Consider the following 17,972-nt stretch of genomic DNA (forward strand, 5'->3'; position numbering starts at 1 on the left):
CTGATAAATCTAGGAAACTTTATTCACATAGTCATGTTTACTTTCCAATGTGTTGACGACACAATAAACAGGATCAAGTATGTGAAAAGGGTTTCAGATGAATTTATACATTATGTACATATAATCATGAAATAAATCATGTGAACCATGCAACATTAAATGTTATTTCTGATCTATATTAATAAGTAAATCTGATTATATTGAAATGAGTTTTATTTAGGGCATAAAACCCAACAACAAACTCTTTGAACAAAATCTAAGTTATATTTTTGCTATTGGTAATATTTTCTGAGGTGATCGGCATTCCAGGCTCTTGGCACAATGGTTCCATCCATTCTTTTTAGCTTGTAAGTGCCGGAGCCGATCTCGTCCTCGATTTCATATGGTCCTTCCCAATTTGGCCCAAGTACCCCCACTCCGGATTCCTGGGTGGCTGGGAAGACTCTTCTTAGGACCATATCCCCAATAGCAAATTTTCTGTTTTTAACCTTAGAGTTAAAATACTTGGTCACCTTCTTTTGATAAGCAGCCATCCGTATTTGAGACTCATCCCGGAGTTCTTCGACTTGATCCAAAGCCTCTTGAAGCAGAGCTTGATTCGTGGCAGGATCGTAAGTCGTCCTCCTGTGAGATGGGAATAATGTTTCTACCGGGACCATCGCTTCACAACCGTACGCCATTGAAAAAGGCGAGTGATCGGTCGTGGTTCTGGGGGTCGTCCGGTAGGCCCATAATACCCTTGGCAATTCTTCAGGCCAGTTGTTTTTGCAGGCCATCAGCTTCTTCTTCAAGGTGACCTTTAGGATTTTATTGACTGCTTCCGCCTGGCCGTTTGTTTGAGGCCTGGCTACCGCGGAGAAGCTCTTCACTACTCCGTGTTGGTTACAGAAGTCAGTAAATTCCTCGCAATCAAATTGCTTTAAATTGTCAGAGACTATTTTGTGAGGCAAGCCGTATCGACATACTATGTTTTTGATAACAAAGTCCAATGCTTTCTTGGCAGTTATTGTCTTCATAGGCTCAGCCTCTGTCCATTTGGTGAAGTAGTCTACTGCTACTATTGCATACTTTACCCCTCCTTTTCCTGTTGGCAGGGACCCGATGAGATCTATTCCCCAAACCGCGAAGGGCCAGGGACTGGTCATCAGGGTGATCTCATTTGGAGGGGCTCTCGGTATGTTCGCGTACCTTTGGCACGAGTCACACTTTTGGACATAGTCTATAGAATCTTTTTTCATTGTTGGCCAGAAGTACCCTTGCCTCAATATTTTCTTTGAGAGGCTGGGTCCTCCCGTATGATCTCCACAGAACCCTTCGTGGACCTCTAGCATGATTTGTCTAGCTTCAGGGTCTGATACACACCTTAAATAAGGCATGTTGAGTCCTCTTCGGTAGAGAATTTGATCCATCATCACATAACGATGAGCCTGATACTGAATCTTCCGAGACAGTGCCCTTTCTTGGGGCAACTCACCTTGTGTTATGTATTTTATGATGGGGACCATCCAGCTGGGTTCTTGCCCAACCGTTAGTGTGGTCTCTTTTATTTTGATGCTTGGCTCTGCTAAGCGTTCCACTGGTACTACCCCCAGCTCTTCGATTTCGCTATCCGAGGCTAACTTAGCCAGACAGTCCGCGTGAGCGTTCTTTTCTCGGGGGATCCTTTCTATTTTGTAGTCCGCGAACTCGTGGAGCAGTTCTCGGACTATTGTTACGTACGCGGCCATCCGCTCGCCGCGGGTTTGCTATTCTCCGGATACCTGGTTTACGACCAGTTGGGAGTCACTGTAGACTTCCACTCTTTTGGCTCCTACAGCTTTTGCCAGTTTTAGCCCTGCTATTAGGGCTTCATATTCGGCCTCATTGTTTGAAGCTGTGAAGTCGAATCGGAGGGCCGCCTGGAGTCGCACTCCAGTTGGTGATATCATAGCCACTCCGGCTCCAGAACCGTTCTCATTAGAAGCTCCGTCCACGAATACCCTCCACGTGGAGATTGGTGGTACCGGCGTAGTTGCTGTTGCCTCGGCTTCGTTGCATTCAGTAATAAAGTCTGCCAAGGCTTGGCCTTTTATAGAAATCTGGGGGACGTAGTGCAAGTCGAATTGACTTAGCTCCATTGCCCACTTGAGGAGCCTTCCGGACGCTTCAGGCTTTTGGAGAACTTGCCGGAGCGGGTGATTGGTCAGAAGCTTGATCGGATGGGCTTGGAAGTATGGTCTTAACTTCCTTGACGCTATCAGGAGGCAAAATACCAGTTTCTCGATGACTGGGTATCTCGTTTCGGCCCCTATCATGCGCTTACTGACATAGTACACGGGATGCTGAGTTTTTTCTTCTTCCCGGACCAGGGCAGTGCTGACCGCGTGTTCAGAGACGGCCAAATAAAGAAATAAGTCTTCTCCGAGAACGGGCTTTGATAGGATAGGAGGCTTGGCCATGTGGTCTTTTAGCTTTCTGAATGCCTCCTCGCACTCGTCCGACCATTCGAACTTCTGGCATTTCTTTAGCACGTTGAAGAAGGGTATGCACTTGTCCGTGGACCGTGAGATAAAACGGCTCAATGCAGCTACCTTTCCGGTCAAGCTCTGCACATCTTTATGCTTCTTGGGGGATGGCATACTCAGGAGAGCCTGGATTTTCTCCGGGTTTGCTTCAATCCCCCTTTGGCTGACTATGAAACCCAGGAACTTTCCTGATTTGACCCCGAAGGTGCATTTCTTTGGGTTGACTTTCATGCCGTATCTCCGGACCACTTCAAAGCATTCTTCTAAGTCGCTTGCATGGCTGTTGCATGCTTTGGATTTGACGAGCATGTCGTCCACGTATACCTTTCGCCCCAGGAGACCTTTAAACATCCGGTTAACCATTCTCTGATAGGTTGCTCCGGCGTTTTTCAGTCCGAAAGGCATGACTAGGTAGCAGTATACCCCCTTATCGGTCCTGAAGCTAGTGCACTCCTGGTCTGCCGTATGCATTTTTATTTGATTGTACCCAGCATAGGCATCCATGAAGGATAACAGCTTGAATCCGGAAGTGGCGTCTACCATTTGGTCGATCCTGGGCAGCGGGAAACAGTCCTTTGGACAAGCTTTGTTTAGATCGGTGAAGTCTATACAAACTCGCCAAGTTCCGTTCGGCTTGGGCACCAGGACCGGATTGGCCAGCCACTCCGGATAGTACACGTCGCGGATCATGCCGTTAGTCAAAAGTTTGTCCACCTCTTTCTCTAGAGCTTCGGCTTTCACCGAGTCGAGCGGGCGTCTCTTTTGCTGTACAGGGGGCATGTCCAGATTGACATTGAGTACATGTGTGATGACATGAGGGCTTATACCAGTCATGTCTTCTTGGCGCCATGCAAAGATGTCGATGGCGCCCTTCAGCGTTTTTATTATTTTGTTCTTTTCCTCCGGATCCAGGTTTTCCCTAACCGGAGTACTTTGGTGGAGTCGACGTCGCACACTGGTATTTCTTCGACGTCCTCCATTGGTTCCACGATTCTCTCGGACCCTACACGAGGATCCAACTCGTCCTCTTCAGCCATCTCTGGTTCAGCGGACTCCCGGACCATAAGTACGGGCAGGTGGGTTGCGACATTATAACATTGCCTTGCTTCCCCCTGATTTCCCCTCACAGTCCCGACTCCGGCCTCCTGGGTAGGGAACTTTAGGCACAGATGTCGGATTGAAGTGACTGCGCCAAAGTCTACTAGGGCCGGTCGGCCGAGGATTGCGTTGTAGGCTGTCGGACAGTCCACCACCACGAAGGTGCAGTATTTAAACGTGCTCTGGGGAGTGTCCGGGCACAGGGTAACTGGGAGCCTCACTTTTCCCATTGGGATAAGTGTCGTCCCGTTAAACCCTGTGAGCTGGGATCCGCTAGGCGAGAGGTCACGATCTGTTAAGCCTATCGCGGTGAAGGCTTCTTTGAAGAGCAGGTTCACGGAACTCCCATTGTCAATTAAGACTCTGGCCACCACTTTATTCGCGATGGGGGTCTCTATGACCAACGGGTCGTGATGGGGGAAACGCACCGTCTTGGCGTCTTCTTCCGTGAACGTGATGGGTTGGTCCATCAGCCGAGGCCTTTGAGCTGGGAGTTGAGTAACTGCCCATATCTCATTGTGTTTTGCGGCCTCGGCGTATCGCTTTCGCTCCTTGCGAGTATTCCCTCCGATATGGGGACCTCCGGAGATCATGGCTACCCGTCCATTAGGCCGGGGCGGCAGTCCGGGGATATGCTGGGCATCACCTGCGGGAGCAGCTGGAGCCAATACTCCTGCTGTACCCCCTGGTGTTCCCGGAGGCATACCCCCAACCACTTGACCCAGAGTAAGGTGGGGCAACCTATTCTTGATCCACTCATAGAGGTGGCCCAATCGGATTAGATTTTCGATCTCGTCCTTGAGATTCTTACATTCATTGGTGCTGTGACCAATGTCGTTGTGGTACTCGCATCTTTTGCTCGGATCTCTCCGGGAGCTGTCTTTGTACAACGGCTGTGGTCTCCGGTAGTGTGTATTTTGCCTAGTGGCAAAGTACACACGTTCCTGGGAGTCCGATAGCTCCGTGTATTGAGTATATTGGGGGGTGTACCCCTTTTTCTGGCGCTTCTCTCCCGTCCGGGTGCTGCCTTTGGAGGACCTTTTACTCCTTGATCCCTGGGAAGGGCCTGTTAAGCTAACGGCCGGAGCAGAGTGTGAAGGAGCTTGCCCATTTGCTCCAGAAGGATTGCCAAAATGAGAAGATGCTGGTGCCAAAGCTCGGCCCTGGCTATACCCGGGGGTAGCAGAGAACTGTATACCACTTGTTTGTGGGGTCGCAGTCGGGGCAGTACCCGAGGGCGATACTCCGGGCATAAACCCTGCTATTCCGGTGGGGTAGTAGGCCCCATAAGCCACGATTTGGGCTTCTTCGAGGTTGATATATTTTTGGACTCTCTTCTGGAAGTCCTGGAGGCTAGCAGCCCCCTCTTGCTGCAACTCATTCCAGAAGGGAGTTCCAGTACGGATTCCTGCTTGGAGAAGTGCAAGTTGTTGTCCGTCATCAACCTTCTTGGTTTTTGAGGCTTCCTCTCGGAACCTCTTGATGTAATTTTTCAAGGTCTCGGTGGGCAGTTGCTTGATATTAGTCAAGGCACTGACCTCCAGGTTGACCTTTCTTACGGCGACAAACTGTCTCCGGAAGTTGGTCTGTAGCTTGTTCCAACAGCCCACAGATCCTGGTTCCAGTTTTTTGAACCATTCCTCCGCGGACCCACTTAGAGTGAGTGGGAAGCACAGACACTTGGCGTCATTGCTGACCCTCATGACCGTCATGACACGGTTGAATCGTGACAGGTGGTCGCTGGGATCGGAGTTCCCGGTATATGCTGCCATTTCGGGCATCTTGAAGTTTTTAGGGAGCTCCGCCTCCAGGATGTGCTTGGCACATGGCTCTCGATCCTCGCTGTCCGAATCGAAGTCGTCTCCCTTCTGCCTCCGGGAGACTCGGGCAATGTCTTTCTGGAGTATGGCAAGTTCCGCCATGATTCCTTCATTCAACGTACCCGAGGAAACCACGGGTCCGTATCTTTTTTGGTCAAGATGATCCCGAAGGTCACCTTGGTTCCCATTGATTTGATTTCTCAGATCAACGGGAGGACATCTCTGTCCTCTTCTCCCTCTACCCCCGGGTTCCTGGTGTACAGAAACGCTTTTCCGGTCCCCTCGATCCTGAGGACCAAGACTCCCTTTTTGGGGCTTGCCCCTCTGCGGACCTTTCCCTTTAGGGAAATCTGAGCGGACCTTTCGCGGATCCTGCACCTTTTTCTTTTGCCCAGGGGTAGAAGTAGGATTTTTTGTTTGATTCCCCTCAGCAAGATATCTTATAGGGCTAGGCTCCCTAGATTTCTGCTGCTGGGAATTAGGCGAAGATGTCGCTGGCTCCTTGTCGAGTCCAGCGGTCATTGCCTTGGGGTGCACGTGAATGCCAGCTGCTTCCATGGCTTGTTGCATGGCCAGCATCACTTCCTGCATTTTCTGGTTTTGCGCTTTCTGAGCTTCGATCTCGGCTTCGTGATCGATAGCTTTTTGTCTAAGAAGCACCAGTTCTGAATAACTACCTTCGTCATAGGCGTACTCATCGAGGTTTCCCTCGTAGTCATCGTCGGGGACAATTTCTTCTTCCTCGGACTCCTCTGCTGCTCTTGAGGCTACATCTTCCTCGTTTGGGTCTTGAGCGTCTTCCAGAGGGCGAGGCTGACGAGTATTTCTTCTTGTCTCCACCATTTTTGTGAAGTCAAATGCTTGTTTTGTAGCAGCTTTCTTCAGCTCTCAATGAAAGCACCAAAATGTTGACCGAGATTTTCGGCAACTAGTAAAATATGATTATACTATTGAGCTGTAAGAAAGTGAGAGAAGGATTTTTACGTGGTTGGGGCGTTAATGAGCCTTAGTCCACGAGTCTTTGTTATTAATGGATGTATTTAATACAGATTCTACACTTGAGAGAATGTCACCCTTATAAATACAGAGAATGTTCTTGGTGAGTATTTACTCTTCTTGCTCATATGCAGCCCAAGATTCTCGATCCCATTTAATGAGCTTTGAGGGGGTATTTATAGTGTTTTGGTGGGGTAATCCCTAGAATTGTTCTTACAAGTGTATCTGTAAGTATCCATAAAGTTGAATATTCCCAATGAATATACCATGGGTAATGCATGGTCAAATCCCTAGGTGTTGTAGGGTTTTTATGAAGAACGTCCTTTTTGCCTTGTGATTGATGTGACTCTTCGCAGTGTAGCCGTCGCTAGACTTAAATGATCATTACTGTGGCGATGCTGGTTGGAGGTTGTGCCGTCAGACTTTATTGCATGTTGCAGTCCCAACACGCTTCCTCCCATGCAACATTAAATGCGACTTGATTGTTCAGGAGAAGCCTGACACCTCACGGAGAGGCTTTATGCTACTCGAGCGTCCGGGAGCACCTTGCACTCCGGGTGCCTCCTCCGGGACCTATGCCCAGGGTGTTTCCTTGTGGCATACAAAGACTTAGCAAATATTCATAAGTTATCTGATCCACGTGTCCCTGTTCGGTTGGTCCACGTATATTGGGTGAAATCAGGGGCAACATAATTTTATTAAATTATAAGATTAGAAAATGATATTGAAAATACCTATTTAGTTATTTTCAAATTATTTATCATACTTGATATTTAATTTAATTTGATATAATAATTAAAATAAACCTAGATATTTTAAATAAGTTTCATATTTAAATTTTAAATTTTGATAAGATATTTAAGGTTATTTTTAACAACCCTAAATTTTAAAAATTTTAGTTGGTTAATTAAAATAATAATTTAATTATATTAATATCTTATTTCACATTTCTTACATTAACATTGTTTTTTATATTTATATTCTTTATTCAAAAACTTTTTTTAACAAACTTATTATTTATTTGAGCTAAATTGCTATGATTAACTTGTTGTCAGATCTAATGATCTGATTTTAATCATAGTCCAATTGTCAATAGATCCTATAAATAATTTGTAACAAGTAAATTTTGTATTTCTTTCATCTGTGTAAACTTAGAAACATGATAGGGCCCATCCAAATCAATTTGACCTGTGTGAGTCTACATGTTTGCTTTTGGGCTTAGATGCATATAGGAAGCCCATTAATTTTTAGATACTTAAATGGACTAGGTTGCTAAAATAAAATGTCACTTATGATAGTTTTATTTAGGCCCAATTAGTATTGAGCTTATTCAATGAAAAACATTTATTTAATGAAAGGTTAAATTCCTCTCATTTGGGCCTTGAGTGAGAGTTAGGGGGCCATTAGTAGTGGGTACGATATACTGGACCCAGCCCTCCATCACATGAACAACCCCAATTGTGAAGACCCATTTGCCTTATTTAAATAAATGTATTAAGCTAATTTAATTAGAAAATATGTTTAAGTTGAAAATTAATTTATTTAATTTTAGATCAACTTAAATTAGAATATTTTCTTAGATATTAAATTGGAGAGCTGAACATCTTGTAACCTGCCTCTATCCATTCGAGCTGGTATTGGAAGAGGCTTGTAGCTCTGAAAAACCAGATATCATCCTTGAATGTTGTTGCTGATTTTTGCAGGGAGAAATATGCTATCAAGGCAGGTTACAAGATGTTCAGCTCTCCAATCCCGAAATTACATTGGTGCAAAGAAGTCTGGTCAAGGTTGAATACACCCAAACATTCTTTGATACTTTGGCTTGTGATGCTGGATAAGCTGAAAACCAAAGACCGACTACTGAAAATGGGTATCAAGCTTCAAGAGACTTGCAATCTGTGTACTGAATGCAATGAAACTATACAGCATCTGTTTTTTGAATGCAGGATCACCAATCAATGCTTGATTGAGATCAAGTCTTGGCTGAAATGGAATGTTGCCACTTTCAACATTCGGCAATTAGTTAAATGGATTGGTAGGGCAAAAGTTTCAAAATTTAAAAAAGCTGTCTATAGTGCTGCAATTGCAGCAATGGTGTATAATGCTTGGAAAATGAGGAATGCTGTGCTGTGGCAGGGGGTGAAAATTGACAATACTCGGTTGATTGAAGAGGTGAAATGGAGTCTTAGGACTCGGGTTCAAAGTTTTTTGCCAAAGAAACTTTCAAGTGTAGATAGAGAATGGTTTTGTGCTCTATAATCATCATAGTGTTCTGTTGTAAAGCTGTTGGAAAGAAAAAAAAAACATACAGCAGTTGGAAAAATCTGGTGTAGTTTTCTGGTGTAAAGCTTTTGAAAGGAAAAAAAAAACATACAGCAGTAAAAAAAAAAAATCTGTATAGATTGAGGCCTCTTTTTTGGGGTGCTCTTAGATTGTATAATTTGTTTGTGCAATACATATCCTTGATTTATCAAAAAAAAAAATAATTAAGTTGATTTTATTCTAGATACTTAATTATTTCTATTTATATGAATTTAATTAAATAGAAAATTATATTTAAGTCAAAAAAAATTCAATTTCAGATCAACTTAAAATAGAATAATTTTCAGAATATATTTTTATTTTATTTTAATAATCATTTTCCCACATTAATTTCGAAATGCATTTATTTTAAATGTAGACATTTTGAAAGTTTTCAATTTTGAAAATTAAATTAAGTTAAAAATTAATTTTAATTAATTTTGGACGAACTTAAATCAAGTAGTTTTAATTAATGATTTAATTAAAATAAATAGACTAAAATATATTATATTTTAATTAAAAAAACAGTAATTAGTTTATGAATTATCTAGATAGATATTTTCTAGGTAGATTTTTGGTATGTTTCTAGATATATTTAATTAAATAAGAAAATTAATATTTAAGTTGATTATGTTCTAAATACTTAAATATTTGATATTTTTTCTTAAGAGATTTAATTAAATATGAAAATTATATTTATGTTGAAAATTAATTTATTTAATTTTAGACCAACATAAATTAGAAATTTTTTTCTAGTTTTATTTTATTAGAATTACGAAAATGTATTTTTATTAATACATTGAATTTTGAATTCAATTATATATTTATAGAAAATTAAATTTGAGTTGAAAATTAATTATTTGATTAATTTTGGACCAACTTAATTTTTTTTTTTATTTTTCAGATCTTCCTAGGGTATAATGTTATAAATATTAAATTAAAATTTATATTTAGAGTTATCTAAATTAGTAATTTTAATTAAATAAATATATGTTAAAATAAATAGATTAAAATAAGTATCAAATGATGTTGACCTCGCTTTTAGCCAACGACAGTGAGTTTAATTTAGTAAGCGACAAGTAGTTTATAACGATTGAAATATAATAAAGCAATATAAAGACACATGAATTTTATAGAGGTTCAGCCCCGAGCAGTTCGGTAATAGCCTAATCCTCGTTAATTGTATTGACTTAAGAACAAGGAGAAAGGTTCCTTTTCTTATATCTCTTCAAATAGTATCTCTGAATACAAATTCTTAGACAAAATCTGTCAATTAGAACGTTTTTCGACCCTTTGCCCAGTGAATATGCATCACTATATATAGGGCTATGAGCTTGGAGAGGAAGTATTTCCCTTCTCGTTACAATTTCTATAAGCAGAAAGATTGCATATTAAATACAGAATACACTGATCGTGGGATTTGGACAGCTTGCCATATCTCTGTAATCTGATCCCCAAGTTATAGGGATTTTCTTGATGACTCACGATACGGAAGCCAAATTTCCTAAGTGTTTGTCGTTCTGAGCGGGTTGCTTACTACTTCGTCAAGAGCATGCATATGAGGTATCCTGTTCGGCTTGTATCCTCCGAGCAGATACCCGGAGTTGATTCCACGTGTCACCATCGTGTGATGCCACGTCAGAGTGCATAAATTGGGATAACATTTTCCCCCCAAGTCTGTACGGGACCTTTGAAGTTGTGTGTAGACTTCATTCGAGCTATCTTTGCGTTTGAATGGGTGACACATGTCAGGCGCGTTTGTTCGCGACTCGATGTGAGGCTAACTAGGCATCGGTTCAGTTTTTGGCTAATAAATGCTCTAATGCAATTAATATTTCAAAATCTGATTTTCTCTCACCACGGTTGATGGCTGCACTTGATTGCTTTTGATTTCCCATATTCGCTTTTGGGGGGAACCGAGGCGTCTGAGGTTCTTTTGAAATGATTACCCCTTTTCGCTGTTTGCCTATAAATACCAGTGAGCATTTGTCCACAAACTAATTTTCACCAACCTTCTTTGCTAAGTAAGTTCAGAGCGAAAAGAGAGGTTTTTAGCTTCGAGTTTACTGAAGTTTTTTTACCAAAACTGCTCGTTTGGCTTGGCGTAACCTAAATCAAGACGTTTGATCTTTGAGTAAGTCTTCAATTTCTTTTATGTTTACTTTGCACATTTATTTTCTAAATGAAACTTTGACTTCGCTGTTGAAGATATGTAAGAAACCCTAAGTTTAGAAACTCAGCAATTTTCCTTTGTAACGATCCGTGCTATTTCATCGTTCATAATGCTTGCTTTTTGAACTGCATAATGTCTGTCTTTCATCTTGCTTATTCTAAGCTTCATGAATTTTTTGCCCTAACTCACGAAAATTTCAAACTTTTGAGTTTTAACTTTTCGTCGAATGTTCTTATTCTTTAATCCGTTGAGTACTCCTGGTCAGCATATTTTCCTGTTTTAATGTTCAATATCCCGACCAAACACTCATCTTGTGTGTTGTCTTTTGTAGATGAACCCAGGTGAGTTTTGGGGAAGCGAACACCAAATCGACCAGGATTTGCTTCAACTATTGCGCGAGGATCATCCTCGTCTTCGTTCTAGTCCAACCTCTTCAAGTGACGGACATTTGAGCTTAAGTCTTTCGTCCAGACATAGGATGATGGCTCGTACAAAAAAGACAATGCGTAAAGTTTACGCATCTGACCCTCAAGTGGCCTGGCATGCCACCTTACCAAGTGTCGAACAAGATCTGTCCGTCCAGGAGGAGAAGGATTATGAAGGGGACGCTGAGGTCCATGAGATTGACGAGTAGGACGATGTTCGTCCTAGCAGTCCTTCTGTGGCGGAGGAAGAGGAGGAGGTTGCACCCCCAAACTTTGGGGGATATAATGAGGCTGGGGAGCTAATCGATGCAGATGGTGACGTCCTGGTTCAGGGTGTAGACTATGCCGGTGAGGAATTTACTGTCGCAGTTCCTCATAGAAGGCAAGGCGCTTTGGGTGCCAGGTGGGTGAGCCCTCCGTCCAAGGTCACTGAGGAACGCTTACGGGATCTCGACCAGGATGGCTACCTGGGCGAGTTAGACTGCTATATTCCCGCTCACAACAATCGAGCCACAAACCCTGAAAGGGGAATGTGTGCCTGGTCGGGTGCTCATGCCAAGCAAGGGGCATTGCTGCCTTTGCACCCATACTTTAGGAATGTGGAAGACTTCTTCCGCCTCTGTCTGACCCAATTCACCCCCAAGGGCATTAAGTATCTGTTTGCCTTATTCGTTGTCTACGCCTCCCAGAAGTGGGATATGCCTTCTCCGCCTGAGGTTAGCTGGTTTTTTTGACTTGAAGTCTACCCCTAAGCAAGGCAGATCGGGGTATTTCTATTTTTCTCAAACAGACTTCAAGTAATTGGCGGACACCAGGGATAAGGTCGTTAGCAAAATTAGGCATTTTGTTGACGAGTACTTTATGGTGGAAGGCATGAGCACCACCTACACTCGATTTTAGTAGACCCCACATATCACCATCCTCCCTTCACACTTACCCTCCGGGACAGAGCTAAGAAGCTTGCTCTGCTGCCGGTCGCTGCCCGGGATATCACTTTGTTGACCTCCGAGGACAACTTTGTGGAGTACGGGCTTTACCCGAAGGATTTCATTCCTCGGCCTGTGAAGGAGAAGAAGAGGAAATCCAGTGTTGGCTGGGCTGAGGGAGCTCATAAGGAGAATGAACTCGTTCAACTTAAGCGTGAAGCTAAGTTGAAGGGAGGTGCAAGGGCCAAACAGTATGCTCATGAGCCTTTGGATCCTGAAGATGAGGCTGAGGAAGAGCAGGTGACTCTGCTCAAAAGGAGGAAGAAACTTCCGGGCCAGCCCAAGCCCGTTGAATATGCCATTCGAATCAGGGAGCCCAGTTTACCTGCTCGGCCACCTTCCCCTGTACCAGGAAAAGGGAAGGCCGTCCTGGCGGAGATAAGAGACTTATCAGGTGACAATGAACTTCCGAGTCTTACTCGGACAAACGGTTCTCATGAAGCGCAGGATACTCCGTCTTGTTTTTAAACTTCTTGATTATCATGCTTTTATACTTCTGATGCCTTTTTTCTTTTAATCATGTTGCTTTTATTTCGTGCAGACATGTCTCAGAAGTTGCTCGATGCTCTGAAGAAGAGAGTTGGAGGAAGCTCAAGCTCATCTCTTCCGGCCAAGAAATCTAGGGGTGGTGAGGCGACCCCATCCAAGGAAAAGGCACCGACCAGGCAGGTTATTGATCTTTTTGAGGAGCTAACTGTCGCGTACCGTTCTGCTCCGAAATCTACTAAGTTTAAAGATTCTCGAGGAGGAAGCTCGAATAGGCCAGAACAGTCGAAGGGCGGATCTGAGCTGACCAAGAGCGGATCCTGAGCTAATTCTGCTGCTTCCAAGAACGCTGCCATGTCCAACACCGTGAGGGCGAAGGTGGACTTGGCCAGGAAAGACGCTGATGATGCCAAGGTGGAACTCGGAGCTGTACGAATGGAGCTGGGTGAAGTCAACAAGAAGCTTTTCACTGCTGAGAGGAAAATAACTTAGTTGACTAAGGACCTCGAGGCTTCTGACCAACTTGAAGCTACCATCTACTTCTGGCCAGAATGTTGATCTGCCTTCCGCTCAGACAACAGATCCTCCAGCTCCTGCTAGCCTAGAAGACCCAAACAAAGAGCTTGGGACTCCAGCTGCCTAAATGCTTCTCCTTTTATCTTTCTTTTTTTATTTTATATATATCTATCCGACCATAAGGCCTCTTTTAAGACACCATGACCGGCCAAGCCTTCTTTAAACTTGGAATTATTTTTCATTTACAGACAACAGGCTGATTGGGCAGCTTTTAATCCCAGTATTACATGCTTTTGTTATCTTTAATGAATTTCATTCTCTGTTTATAATCGTGCAACTGTGTTTGTTTTATCTTTACCAAATGCTTTGTACAGGTATAGGTGCCCCCACAGTGACCGAGCAGACTTATTACTCTTGGTCACTTATTTTTTGCAAGTAAACTTTTTTATCTGTTCGGGGTTTTGGGTTCGACCAAACCTTTCGTACGCACTGGATGGTAAATTAACGACATTTTAGTAATTTTGACTCAATTTGAATATTGAAATAAACATATTTATTCATTTATTGATCGAAAATGTGTTTGTTACCGTAGTAACTTACATTAGAGCTACTTGATCTAATATGATCTTTTAGCTCAACATAAAATAAAACAAATTGCAGAAATTAGAAATTGTACTTTAAATGGTGGTCATCCGAGCTGGGTACTTTTTCATTTTTGTCCGAACCAATGGGCGTAGTCCGCCCAGCAGGCCATTCACTTAACAGTAATTGTTCTTTCAATACTTAATATGGTCATCCGACCTGGTACTTTATTGGTAGTATTTTCTTAAATGTTCCCCATTCCAATATCGTGGTACTAGAACAAGTTGCATTTTTTCATCATACTTACCCAATTTGTATGCTCCTGATTCGAGAACTTCAACCACCTGATATGGTCCTTGCCAGTTAGGTCCGAGTACACCTGCCATGTTGTCTTTGGTGTTCAAAAATATTCTTCGTAGGACCATATCTCCCACAAAGAATTTCCGAGCCTTCACTTGTTTATTGATATACCGAGCTACTTTTTGTTGATGGGCTATCAACTTTCAGTTTTCTGTGGTTCGCTTCTCTTCAATTTCATCAAGTGATTCAGCAAGGAGTACATGATTTGCTTCTTGGTTGTACGTCAATCTTCTCTGGGATGGTGGCTGGAACTCAACGGGCAGCATAGCTTCATATCCATATGCCATGACAAATGGAGTTTGTCCGGTCGCCATTTTTTTAGTTGTTCGGCACGACCATAGAACTTCTGGAAGCTCCTCCAACCAGTGTCCTTTACCATCTTCGAGTCTTTTCTTCAATGTATCCTTCAGGGTCTTGTTGACTGCTTCAACTTGACCATTCGCTTGGGGATGCGCCACTGCGGAGAAACTTTTGATGATACAATGGTTCGCACAAAAAACAGTGAAGGATTGGCTGTCAAACTGTTTTCCATTTTCCGAAACTATTTTGTACGGCAATCCGAACCGGTAGATTATGTTCTTTACAACAAAGTCTTAAACTTTCTTAGATGTAATGGTTGCGACTGGTTCGGCTTTCGTCCACTTAGTGAAGTAACCAACCGCTACCACTGCATACTGCACTCCTCCTTTGCCTTTGGGTAATTGTTTGATCAGGTCAATTCCCCATATGGCAAAAGGCCACGGACTTTGCATCTGAGTTAACTCGTTGGGCGGAGTTCGAGGTATCTTCGAAAATCTCTGGCATTTGTCACATTTCTTAACATAGGCCTTTGAATCTTCAATCATTGTCAACCAGAAATAACCTTGCCTTAGAATTTTCTTCGATAAACTCTGCCCGGCGACTGATTTCCACAGAATCCATCGTGCACCTTAGATAAAAGTTGTGCAGGTTCTTCTTGAGTAACACATCTGAGCAATTGCATAGAGAATCCTCTATTGTACATAATTCCCTCTACTATGATATACTGTGCTGCCTTCCACCTCATCTTTCGAGCTTCATTTCGATTACCTGGTAGTTCCCTAGTGTTGAGGTAGGCTGCTATCGGTGTCATCTAGTTTGGGGAAGTATTAATCATTTCGATCTCTTCCGTTCCAGTAATGCTAGGCTCTTCGAGGAAAAGGATAGGAACCAAGTTTGCTTTGTCATTTACATTACTGCTTGCCAATCGAGCTAATGCGTCCACAGTTGTGTTTTCTTCCCTTGGAATTCGTTTGAGACCGTAGCTTTTGAATTATGCAAGCAGGTCATGTATTTTTCTCAAATATGCTATCATATTTTCTCCCCGAGCCTCATATTCTCCAGATACATGATTTACCACCAGCTGTGAATCACTGCAGATTTCGATGTGCTCGGCTTTCATCTCACGGGCTAATTTTAAGCAAGCGATTAAAGCTTCATACTCGACTTCGTTATTAGATGCCTTGAATCCAAATTTAACTGCAGCATGTAGGTGTTGCCCCCCAAGCGTGACAAGGGCGATTCATGCACCAGATAGTTGATCTATAGCCGACCCATCCACATGTAGTTTCAAAGTCGGCTTGTCTTCACTGTTACTTGGTTGAGGTGTTTGTATTGGCTTAGGATTACTTTCTGGTATGCTTTCTTCTTTGCGTGTGCATTCTACTACAAAGTCTCCTAAGGCCTGGCCTTTGATTTCTATTCGGGGTCGGAAGGTAATTTCGTACTGACCCAGCTTTACTGCCCACTTGAGTAACCGTCTTGAGGCATCCAGCTTTTGCAATATCTGGCGTAATGGTTGGTCAGTATAGACCCAATTAGGATGAGCTTGAAAATAGGGCCTTAGCTTTCTTGTTGCTAGAATCAAGCATTAAGCAAGTTTCTCTATCAATGGGTACCGGCCTTCGGCCTTAATGAGTCTTTTACTAATGTAATAGACCGGGTGTTGTATGTTGTTTTCTTCTCTGATTAGCACGGCACTCGTAGCGTGCTCCGTGACAACTAAGTATATCCCAAGTTCTTCTCCGTCCAGAGGTTTCGAGAGTACGAGAGGCTTTGCGAGTTGCATTTTTAGCTCTTGAAAAGCTTTTTCACATTCCTTCGTCCACTCGAATTGCTTATTTCCCCCCAGGATGTTGAAGAATGGAACACACTTGTCTGTTGATTTTGAAACAAATTTGCTAAGTGCGGCGATCCGACCAGTCAAACTTTGCACTTCTTTGGTTTTTGTTGGCGACTTCATATCCAGGAGGGCTTAAATCTTCTATGGATTGGCTTCGATTCCTCGGGCATTGACAATAAAGCCCAGAAACTTTCCCGAGCTGACTCCAAAGGAGCACTTTAAGCGATTTAGTTTCATGTTGTACTTCTTGAGGACTTTGAAGCATTTGTCCAGGTCATCTATGTGCCCCCCAGCCTTCCTAGATTTGACAAGCATGTCATCCACATACACTTCCATGTTTCGCCCGATCTGGTCCGTGAAATCAATACACACTCGCCATTTCTTGTTCGGCTTGGGTACCAGTACGAGATTTGCAACCCAGGCTGGGTAGAAAGCTTCAATTATGAAATTATTGTTGCGTAGCTTCTCTACTTATTCCTTTAGGGAAAATGCTCGCTCTTTGTCCAATAGCCTTCACTTTTTTTGAACTGGTCGGAAGTTAGGATCAATATTTAGGACGTGCGAAATTACAGAAGGATCAATTCCGACCATATCCTCATGTGACCAAGCAAAAACGTCCAGGTTTGCTCTCATAAATTTTATCAATGCTGATTTTGTTAGCCCAAGATATGTTTCCAAGAGGGGGGGTGAATTAGAAATTTAAACTAATTTCAGAAATTTAAAAACTCTAAAGACAATTCATGCAAATATTCAAGTTTAATGCAATAACAAAGATAATCACAAGTATAAACAAATAACAAACTTAAAATGTAAAGACTTTAGGGATAGAAATTGCAAACTCTTGATTTTTACAAGGTTTGGTAGAACTAAGCCACCTACGTCCTTGGTCTTCAAAGCTGTGGACCTAGCTTTCAGTTCCACTCTCGAGCCAAGTTAACGGGCTTGACTAACCCTTACAACCGGGGAATTTTTCACAAAGGTTTTTCCCAAATCTCTGACAATAAATTTCTTCCAAGGACTATCAACCTCACCGGATTGTTGAAGTGCCAATCTCACTATCGGATTGTTGTAGTGACAATCTCACTCTTCTCGGGTTGTTTACAAAACTGGTGTCAACCTCACCTACAACCGAGTTGTTTTTCTACCGGTGCCAACCTCACCTCTCAATACAATGAATATGTAATTTTGAAATACAATGCAAACTCTATCTAATAAGATAAAAAACAATGTAAAATCCTAAAGAGAATTGCAAGGACACTAGAGAAGCTAAAAACAAGTTTGGCTCAAGTGTGTGTAGTTGGTGTGTTTATGAAAAGATGATAATTATTTAGCTTAGAACACTTAGAATGATGTTATATGATGAATAGAAGCTCAACCAACCTTAATTTTTGAGTGAAAAACAAGTTTATATAGTGTAGGAACAAAAACTAGCCGTTTATAGCCGTTAGCACATTTTTCAAAAAGAATCGTGGGAAAAACAGACTACCTATTTTAAAACGGACTACCTATTTGCGAAAAATGGACTACCTATTTTCAATAGGTAGGCCGAAAATCAGGCAGGTTCAAAACTTGCATTTTTCGGCAC

The sequence above is a fragment of the Cannabis sativa genome, chromosome X (genome assembly GCF_029168945.1).
Source record: "Cannabis sativa cultivar Pink pepper isolate KNU-18-1 chromosome X, ASM2916894v1, whole genome shotgun sequence".
In the NCBI taxonomy this organism is placed as follows: Eukaryota; Viridiplantae; Streptophyta; class Magnoliopsida; order Rosales; family Cannabaceae; genus Cannabis; species Cannabis sativa.